The sequence below is a fragment of the Quercus lobata genome, chromosome 12 (genome assembly GCF_001633185.2).
Source record: "Quercus lobata isolate SW786 chromosome 12, ValleyOak3.0 Primary Assembly, whole genome shotgun sequence".
Classification (NCBI taxonomy): domain Eukaryota; kingdom Viridiplantae; phylum Streptophyta; class Magnoliopsida; order Fagales; family Fagaceae; genus Quercus; species Quercus lobata.
Window position 1 is genome coordinate 40,399,801 of NC_044915.1, and position 8,526 is coordinate 40,408,326.

At 30.8% G+C, this 8,526-nt stretch overlaps 1 long non-coding RNA gene across 20 annotated transcripts; it reads right to left on the minus strand.

Annotated features, from left to right (window-relative positions):
• Positions 1 to 411: 411 nt before the first annotated feature.
• LOC115971250 lies at positions 412 to 6,326 on the minus strand. Of its 20 annotated transcripts, XR_004087277.1 has the most exons (11): positions 6,039 to 6,324; positions 5,806 to 5,945; positions 5,192 to 5,266; positions 4,917 to 5,041; positions 4,442 to 4,536; positions 4,098 to 4,241; positions 3,907 to 3,987; positions 2,662 to 2,772; positions 2,184 to 2,350; positions 1,987 to 2,042; positions 412 to 896 (listed from the first exon to the last, which is right to left on the minus strand). It is a non-coding gene; the product is annotated as an uncharacterized LOC115971250 (long non-coding RNA). The 20 variants fall into 20 exon arrangements; XR_004087274.1 differs by having other exon boundaries at positions 3,907 to 4,241; positions 4,900 to 5,041; positions 6,039 to 6,326; XR_004087288.1 differs by having other exon boundaries at positions 3,907 to 4,241; positions 5,201 to 5,263; positions 6,039 to 6,325.
• Between the last annotated feature and the right edge of the window lie 2,200 nt (positions 6,327 to 8,526).

Consider the following 8,526-nt stretch of genomic DNA (forward strand, 5'->3'; position numbering starts at 1 on the left):
CACTGGTCACGGGTTTCACTATTTGTTGACTGATACTTTAATAGCATCTGTTGAAGCAATAGTAATTGACTTAAGTACCCCTGATTTTATGGAAAACTAGTGCATGACCCGCGCAATGCGCGGGCAAATTTTTTTATTATTCACAGAAAAATATATAAAATCATAGTAAAATTCTATTAGTAGCTAACTCCATTAGCCAATCAAACATTATCATGATATCATAAAAATATTATGATAATTCCATAGACAATTAAAAGAAGTATACTGATTTTTTTAAAGAAAAAAAAAACCTTCCCTCTTATATTTATCATTATTATTATTATTATTATTATTATTATTTTAAATGAGAAACTCCCTTAAAATTGAAGGTCTGCTTATGCATTAAATATGGTCAAATGAAGACATACTGAATAAGGAAAATACAAAGAACCTCAATTATACAAACTATGTTTGTCACGATTACAGGATTCTTACTATAACAATCCAATTTAAACTACACAAAGGACAATTAATTTCAAGAATACAAAGACTGGACAAAAGATATATCTTAGGGTAGGAAAAAAATAAAAAACTAAAACTCTTGTAAAAGTTATATTATAGAGTTTTATCAATACCAATCACTGTACTGCCCTCTAAAAAATAAAAGATAGTAGCACTATATCAAAGTTAAATTTATGAAATCTCATAGAGAAATTTGCAGCTACCTGATCCCTTTCCTAAGCCATGTACATCTACTTGATGCTTTTAGCGCAATCCTTTTCCATAAATTTCTTGGTGCATAAGGATATTGACAATTTTTGCCCTCTTCTTAACTTCATTTATAGCCATTTCCTTATTTGTCTCTGGCAGTTTCTCAACTACTCTCCTACTCTCCAGCTCTTAATAGCAATTAAGACCTAACAAAGTAACATCAACATAAATTAGAGAATGGTGCACTATGATGCACTCTATAAACTTCAAAGGATTATTATTAACATAAATCATTCAATATATTTGTCACTAACTGGGTATGGGTGCAGCAAACACATGCATGTACAAAATTTTGGGTATAAGCAAAAAAAGAATGCCTGTAACGTTGAATGCTCATGGAACCAAGACTAAACTAATTTAAAATGTAAATTCAATGTTCAGCAAGCATTTGGAATAACATATATATATATATATATATATATAGCACATTCTATTTGTAAATACTCTGCATATCAAGAATCATAAACTGATTTAGGAATAAGCATCATCTTTAAAAAATAATTAACTCAGAAAAAGATAGATTGTGGATAGGAATTTCAAAGACATTTCCTAAAGACATCATCTCTCAATAGAAGCTAAAAATACGAAAATATTTAACCAATAGACTAACATGTACCAAAAATTCAAATGGCATTCAAGATGATTGGTGTTAGACTCTATAAGATTAACACAATGCAACGCCCATATATTAGAATTGAATAATACCAAAATTGGAACACATATATTACAATTAAACACACACATAGACTGAGGAGAAAAATCCCATTATCTTCACTCAAAAAATCAGATGTCAAAAGCTCAAACATGCAAAAGCAGCAAAAAAATAAGTTTATGCATAAAGCCATGCCTATATAACTTTTAAATCATCCAAATGCAGCAATATTAGAAGCAATTTTAAGGATTCTTTCCTACTCTTAATGGCTTCTGCAACATAAAAATCACAATCAACATGTATACATCTCACAAAGAACAAATAACAAATTTGTTACTGTTCTACATGTCAATTGAAAACAGTCCCAAGTTAACTACCAAAATAGGAGTCACAACCATAACTACCAAAAAAATCCAATTCCATCCAAACCAAGTAAAGAAGAAATACTGGACTTCTAGCTAAAAATGTTTTCTATTAAGCATTGCAGTCAGCGGGGCTTTGATGAAGGGAGGGTTTGGTGAGTCAAAGAGATGTGATGCAGTTTCCACTTGGGATGCGCCACCGCTAAGTGGTGCAGAGTGTACCTGCTTCTTATGCTAGTCACGTCACCGACTTTAATTCCATTCCTATGTGTTTTAACCTAAACACCACCATCATAATGCAAAAACCTTAATCAAAGCCACAAATAACCCACTGATATACATCCAAACCAATCCAACTATTATAGAAAAAAGAAGATAATATTTACTGCACAAATTGAAAAATAAAGAGGAAAACTTACTGTTTGCAGTTCTGGCAGGTCAGTGGTGGGAGGGTTCTTTGTTCTGTTTCTTCTCTGCAACACCATATTCCCAAGTTTCAGCATAGCAATGTTGATCATCCTCTTTGAATACTTTATCTTCTCCAAATACTATTTCTATTGTCTATAATTTTTCAGTATCTACACTCCTAATCATTAAAACCCACAAATCCACTCTTTATATATTAAAAAAAAAAAAACATAGAAAGAGAGCCCATAACCGTAAATAAACTTTATACAAAGGAAAAAAAATGAGAAAGGCAGAGAAATTCTAATGGTAAAGCATAGAGAGAGGGAGATAGAAATTTGACCAAAATGCCTAAATCAAAACAAAGCAAATACCTAAACTGCCAAACATAAATCATAGTTATCGCAAGATTTTGGTTTTTCTTCTAAAAATTTATATAAAAAAAAAAAAATCAAAAAACAAAGAAAGCCAAAATAAAAAATAAAAAATCACCTTGCATTGAGAGAGAGCTTTGTTTAAAACCAAGTGAGCACTTTCCCTTGCCAAATGCTTCCTACATGTTGCAATGGGCTTAATTGCAGGGAAAGGCTTCTGCTTTTATCTCTATATATTAAGATAGATTTAAGTTAGATATCTTTTAAATAATTCAAAGCCAAAAAAATACATTTCAAGCACATTTTTGATATCAAATGCAAAATAACAAAGTCTAGCACGTTTGGTGCGCATGGTATGATAAGTAATAAATCCCACAATTGGCTTGGCGAAGGATTACATTTATTCATACTTTAAGGTAGTGTTGTAGAATGGCAATAGACCTAAAAAATGTCTGAGTGAAAATTAATGCCTCCTTCAATAATTTGTAATGTATTACAATCTTTGATCATTTAAGCATTAAAAAAATTAACAAATACAGAAGCAAACTATATTGGCCAATTATATCTAGCATATATTATAATCTGTAGGTAATTTAACAATTTCGGCCAAAAGAGAAATCATTTTAAGTTTTACAACATAACAGCTTTAGTCATTTGCAGCAAATAAAGAAAGCTTCTGCAACATAAACATCACAATTAACATGTATACACTTCATAAAGAACAAACAACAAATTTGTTAATGTTCTACTTGTCAATTGAAAACAGTCCCAAGTTAACTACCAAAATAGGAAATTAAAACAAATTTGTTAATACTGGACTATATAATATATATATATATATATATATATATACACACAAAATCCACTGAAAGACTATTCATGAAGATTTTATAAGAAATTAAAAAAAAAAAAAATTGTATTAACGACATGGTTGCATGACATAGAGAAAACATTTTTGCTAGTAATTATTCCAAAAGTACCCACATCACTATGTTTCAACAATTTTTGGAAAAGAAACTACATATTTTTCTTTGGCCATTCCTGTTCAATCAAACCAAACACATAGATCATCACTATTAAAAGAACTAAAAGTTCAGCAACCATTTCCAATAACTACACTTCAAGCATCAATTCTGTGCATACAACATTTAATATGGCTTTAAAAATACACAAACATGACATACCCAGGAAATCATAATAAGAGAAGGCTAATTAAAAATAATTCAACTAAAGAAGAATTACGGTTTTTTTTTTTTTTTTTAAATCTTTTGACTATAGCAGCATTAAAGTATGCATTCCTCACTGTCTACAGCATTGAACAATGTTTCAAAAAGAAACAATTTTAATCCACCTAGCTGCTCACCTTCTTGGCTTCCTACCGAGCCCACCTATAAGCATATGGACTCCCCATCTAATGAGAAGTGACATCATTCAACTTGTAAATCTAGGATTAAGCGGGATGCTCATTAATACAAAGTGTAATGTAAGGTGAAAACATTAAACTTTTGGGCTCTATAGATTTAATCAAAAGAACAAAATCATTTATTATCATACCTTCTATTCTTGTCATTGTTGACATTGTAGATGCTTGGATGGGTTGTGGTTGTGACTCATGACCAGTTGTTCCTATTATGGCTCTCTTTGGTTCAAGGTTTTTGGGTGTTTGGTTTCGGGGAAAAATAGGCTAAAAGGAGTTTTCTGTTGCAGATCAAGCCAAATGTTACAAATTGAAAAGTCATTTCAGTTTTTGTTACAGAAGATATTAATAATTTAACCGACATACCCAAAACAAAACTAAATTAGACACAAATATGAAAAACAGAAGCAACTCTAACAAAATTAATTCCTATATCATATTTGTCACCTAACTTAAAAATAAGTAGATAGAACAAAATTACCGGTAATGGTTCTGAAAGTATGGCAGTGGCAGAAGACCGAGAAGGCAGTGGCAGGGCCATCAAATTTCTCTCTCATTGCATTACAGACTCTCTCTCTGTACATTGATCAGTGAAATAGATTTTTCTTTTACAACAGTGAAATGGTGCAATAAACAACCCATGTCATGCCATAATGTTTGTTATCATCCGCAATTATGTATGCAAACTCATCAACATTAATCCAATTACAATTTCCACCCAAAAAATAAAATAAAAGGCAAAATCAAAATCAAATTCAGCTATACCCAAAAAAAATTAAAAATCAAAACAAATACTTTAAACTCCAAGCAACCATATTCATTCTAGCGTTGGTGCGTAGGGGAAAGGAAAAACAAAAAGAAACTTTTAACTTTTCTTTTTCTGAACTTTTGTGCTTATGGGAAACCAAACATAGAGTGGATTGAAATTTTAGACCATACCTAAAATAATGACTTACATTGAATCTCTTTGGATGGGCAACAGATCTCCAACGCTTGCCATGCTGATTGTCTCTCAAACTCTCTCTTACATTTGGTCTCATGGACATCTTCTATATCCGCTTGCCTTCATGGTTCCACTCAACTAAAACCAAAACCAATATCAGAATTAAGGGGCAATCTTCAAATAGTTTGAGGGGAATTGAAAAACGGAAGGGAAAAAATTGATCTGTAAAAAACAAAAAAATCAACCCATGTTATACCAATCAAAAAGCCAATTTAAAAAGCCAATCACCATAAAAACCTTCTCCCTTCTTGACCTGTGTATGCTCCACTGGCTTTCTCTTCTTATATAATAATCCTTCTTCTTCTTTAATGATCCAGATAGCAAGTCACAAAACAAAACAAAATATGAAACTAAAATTCATGAAAGCAAAGTAACAAAATCCAGAAACTGAAAATTCCTAATAACAATTTAGTTAGAATTTGATACAAAACCCAGAAACTAAAAATTCCTAATAACAAATCATTTAGAATTAGATCTTCTAGGTTGTGTCCCTGATTTCAAATCCCTAAATTGACAGCAAACCTAATTGAAGACAATAGGGTAAGAGATTAGTTGAAAATTACCAAGAAAGAATGGTCTAATATCGATAGTTCCTGGTAAAATACTTTTTTTCTAACCAAAATCTCTTAATCAAAACCAAATCTAACCTGTCTATTTACATAAATTTAACAAAACTACTCCTAACCGAAAAACCTAAATCATAACTGATCAAACCAAAATACCCGAATCATAAATAATGCCCAAATGATTTTCCCAAAAAAAGCCCCAATTTGTAAAATTAAAAACAGAACTTATGGGCGAAGGCCCTAACGGTTATGACAGAACTGATTATTCAGACTTACCGTCTCTCTATCGTCCTCTCTCCTTTTGTATCAACTTATTCCAAACGGTTATTAAAAGAATCTTCAAACGATGTAACGATCGTTCTCTTATGACTCTAAACTGACTTGGTGGCAGAAATCTAAGTGGGTAAGTTTGCACTCTGTTGCAGAGAAGAAACAGAAATCTCAAAACCTAAATCATATTTCATACCCATACCCAGATCTAAGAAAGAATGAGAAAAAGAAAAACTTACCGGTGGTAGTTCTCTCTATGTCCGTATCTCAATTCCTGTGTGCACCTTTAGGTTATCGGCGCCGGTTTGACTGGTATAATTCTGGCAATGGAACGGACAGTGGCGGGTACGAACTCTGTCTCCTTCTCTGTATCGCAAGGTTTTTTTTTCCTCCTTCTCTATCTCTATATCGCAAGCGTCGGTGTTAAGAGTATTCATAAGAGGAGAAACTGAAGTTAGAGTGAGTTTGACTTTTAATTGGGAATACATCGTTTGGGTTTGTGTTTTTATGAAGACAATGACTCTCCAAACGCACCGTACGGTATTTTAAAGAATAAATTGTAAACGTGGCAGAATTTAAAAGGGTCATTTTTTAAAGTTTAAACTTTATACGTGTCAGTTTTTTAGATAAGCATTTTTGCTAACATGTCAGCACGTGGTTAAAGGCTTCTGTTATTATATATAGTACTAGTCGCTAACCCGTGCAATGCACGGGCTAGTTGTGAAAATATATAATTATAGATAATTGATAGTTAATAAGTATGAATAAATAAAAAATGAAATTGGACTATTTGTAAAAAAAAAAACAGTTTACCTAATTTAGTTAGAATTTTTTTACATAACATCAATCCTAATTTGTTCAAAATTTATTTAGTTTTGGATCTCTTTATTAAATTCTAAATAATTCTAATTAACATAGTTGAAGACTATATGTAACTCTCTTTTTTTTCCTTTTTTCTTTTTTTTGATACCATAGAAAACAGTTACTAAAATGGGATGCTCAATTTATTCGTAATCTTCATCTCAATTGAACATAGATCATGATTTTCTCAAACACCTGAAAAATGTATTGATTTGTAAACACAAATTGACTAATGGAATTGTAATGATTCATTTATAATTATTTTCAGCCTCCTTGAAGCTTCCAATATACATAATAAATCCTCTATGGAAAAATGCACTTACTATTATATTCTTATTAATCTGTCAACATGATTATCTTCTCAAAAATTTAAAATATTACACCCAAAGAAGTCATACCTTGAAAATGTACTTTTCTAAACCTTCAATCCAAGTGACACAAATGCATCAACAATTATTTAAGATTTAATCCAATAATTAGCATGCATTCATATATATGAAAGCTATGAATCAGTGCTTTACTGAAATAGCAAACTATCAATATCATATCCAATATTGTTTATTTGTAAGAAAGACAAACAATTTAATAAAAAAATAAATAAACAGTAAAATTGGAATATGGGATGGGAGAGTAAGAATTTCTATTAGACTCAGAATGTGCAATAGTGCAAGTGTCCAATCTTATTATACCAAAATGTAAAAATTGCCTACACACTATCCATTTATATGAGGAGGAAGAGCCCATTGTCAGAAGAGTGGAAAGTACTGAAGAAGTAAATATCTATCTCAATTTGATAGGAAAACACAAACCTGAGAGTCACATTTCAATCAAAAATATGAATATAAACGAAATATATAAATATATGTATATTGGAGTTCATCTAACCACTGGTTGACATGGTCATACTATTTATTTCCCTGTATATATATTTTTTCTTGGAACCTAAGCCACTGCGTTGGCTTGTATCATTCCCATGTTATACTTTTCAAACTTTCTTTTTGATAGTAATACAATTTCTACCTTTTCAATCAAATAAATAATAATAATAATAAATTGGAACTGAATTTAACTCCCAACTATTAAAACAAATTAAAATAGAGACTCACTTAAATAGCAAGTTCCATAAAATTACACACCATATGAATTTACTTCCCCTAAAGTATTTCAAATTATTACCATTCTTCTACATCTTAGCAAATAATTTTTTGTATCAAATTATAAGTTAGTGTTTTTTTTAAGTAAATAATTTTATTAGAAAAGGAAAAGAGAGGAAAAATTAAAAGATGTATACACTCCCATTTCAAAGAATACAAATCAAAGGGAAATAGAGTCTTTTTTTTTTTTTTTGATAATTCAAAGGGAAATAGAGTTGGCTCACTACACCTTGGCTACTCTATGGTGATGAAAACATCGTAAAACTACATACCTGGAGCTTGAGCTCTGACATTAAAAACCTTGAGCATTCTGCCATAACTTCTACTTCTAAAAACTTAAATACTATTGGTGGTAGACTAAAATAAAAATTTCAGCTTACATAAATTTACAAACGATGTGAACTTTACATTAGAATATCTGTTTTCCCCAAAAGAATATACATCTTTTCTAAGCACAACTCATTTTGGCATAAAAGTAAACCACAATCAAGTGAACAAATTAGAAGTTCTCAAAGCTTTAAATCAAGGCAGTTAAAAACTAAAAACAGAGTTCAGAAAATATCATGTCCCAAATCATTTCATTAAGCAAAACATTGAAACCAACCACAAAAACACAGAAACCTAGTCCCGACAAAACAATATGAAACACATAGCATTAATTTCAGCAAAGCTTAAATACATACATAGTATTTACACATATACACACAAACAG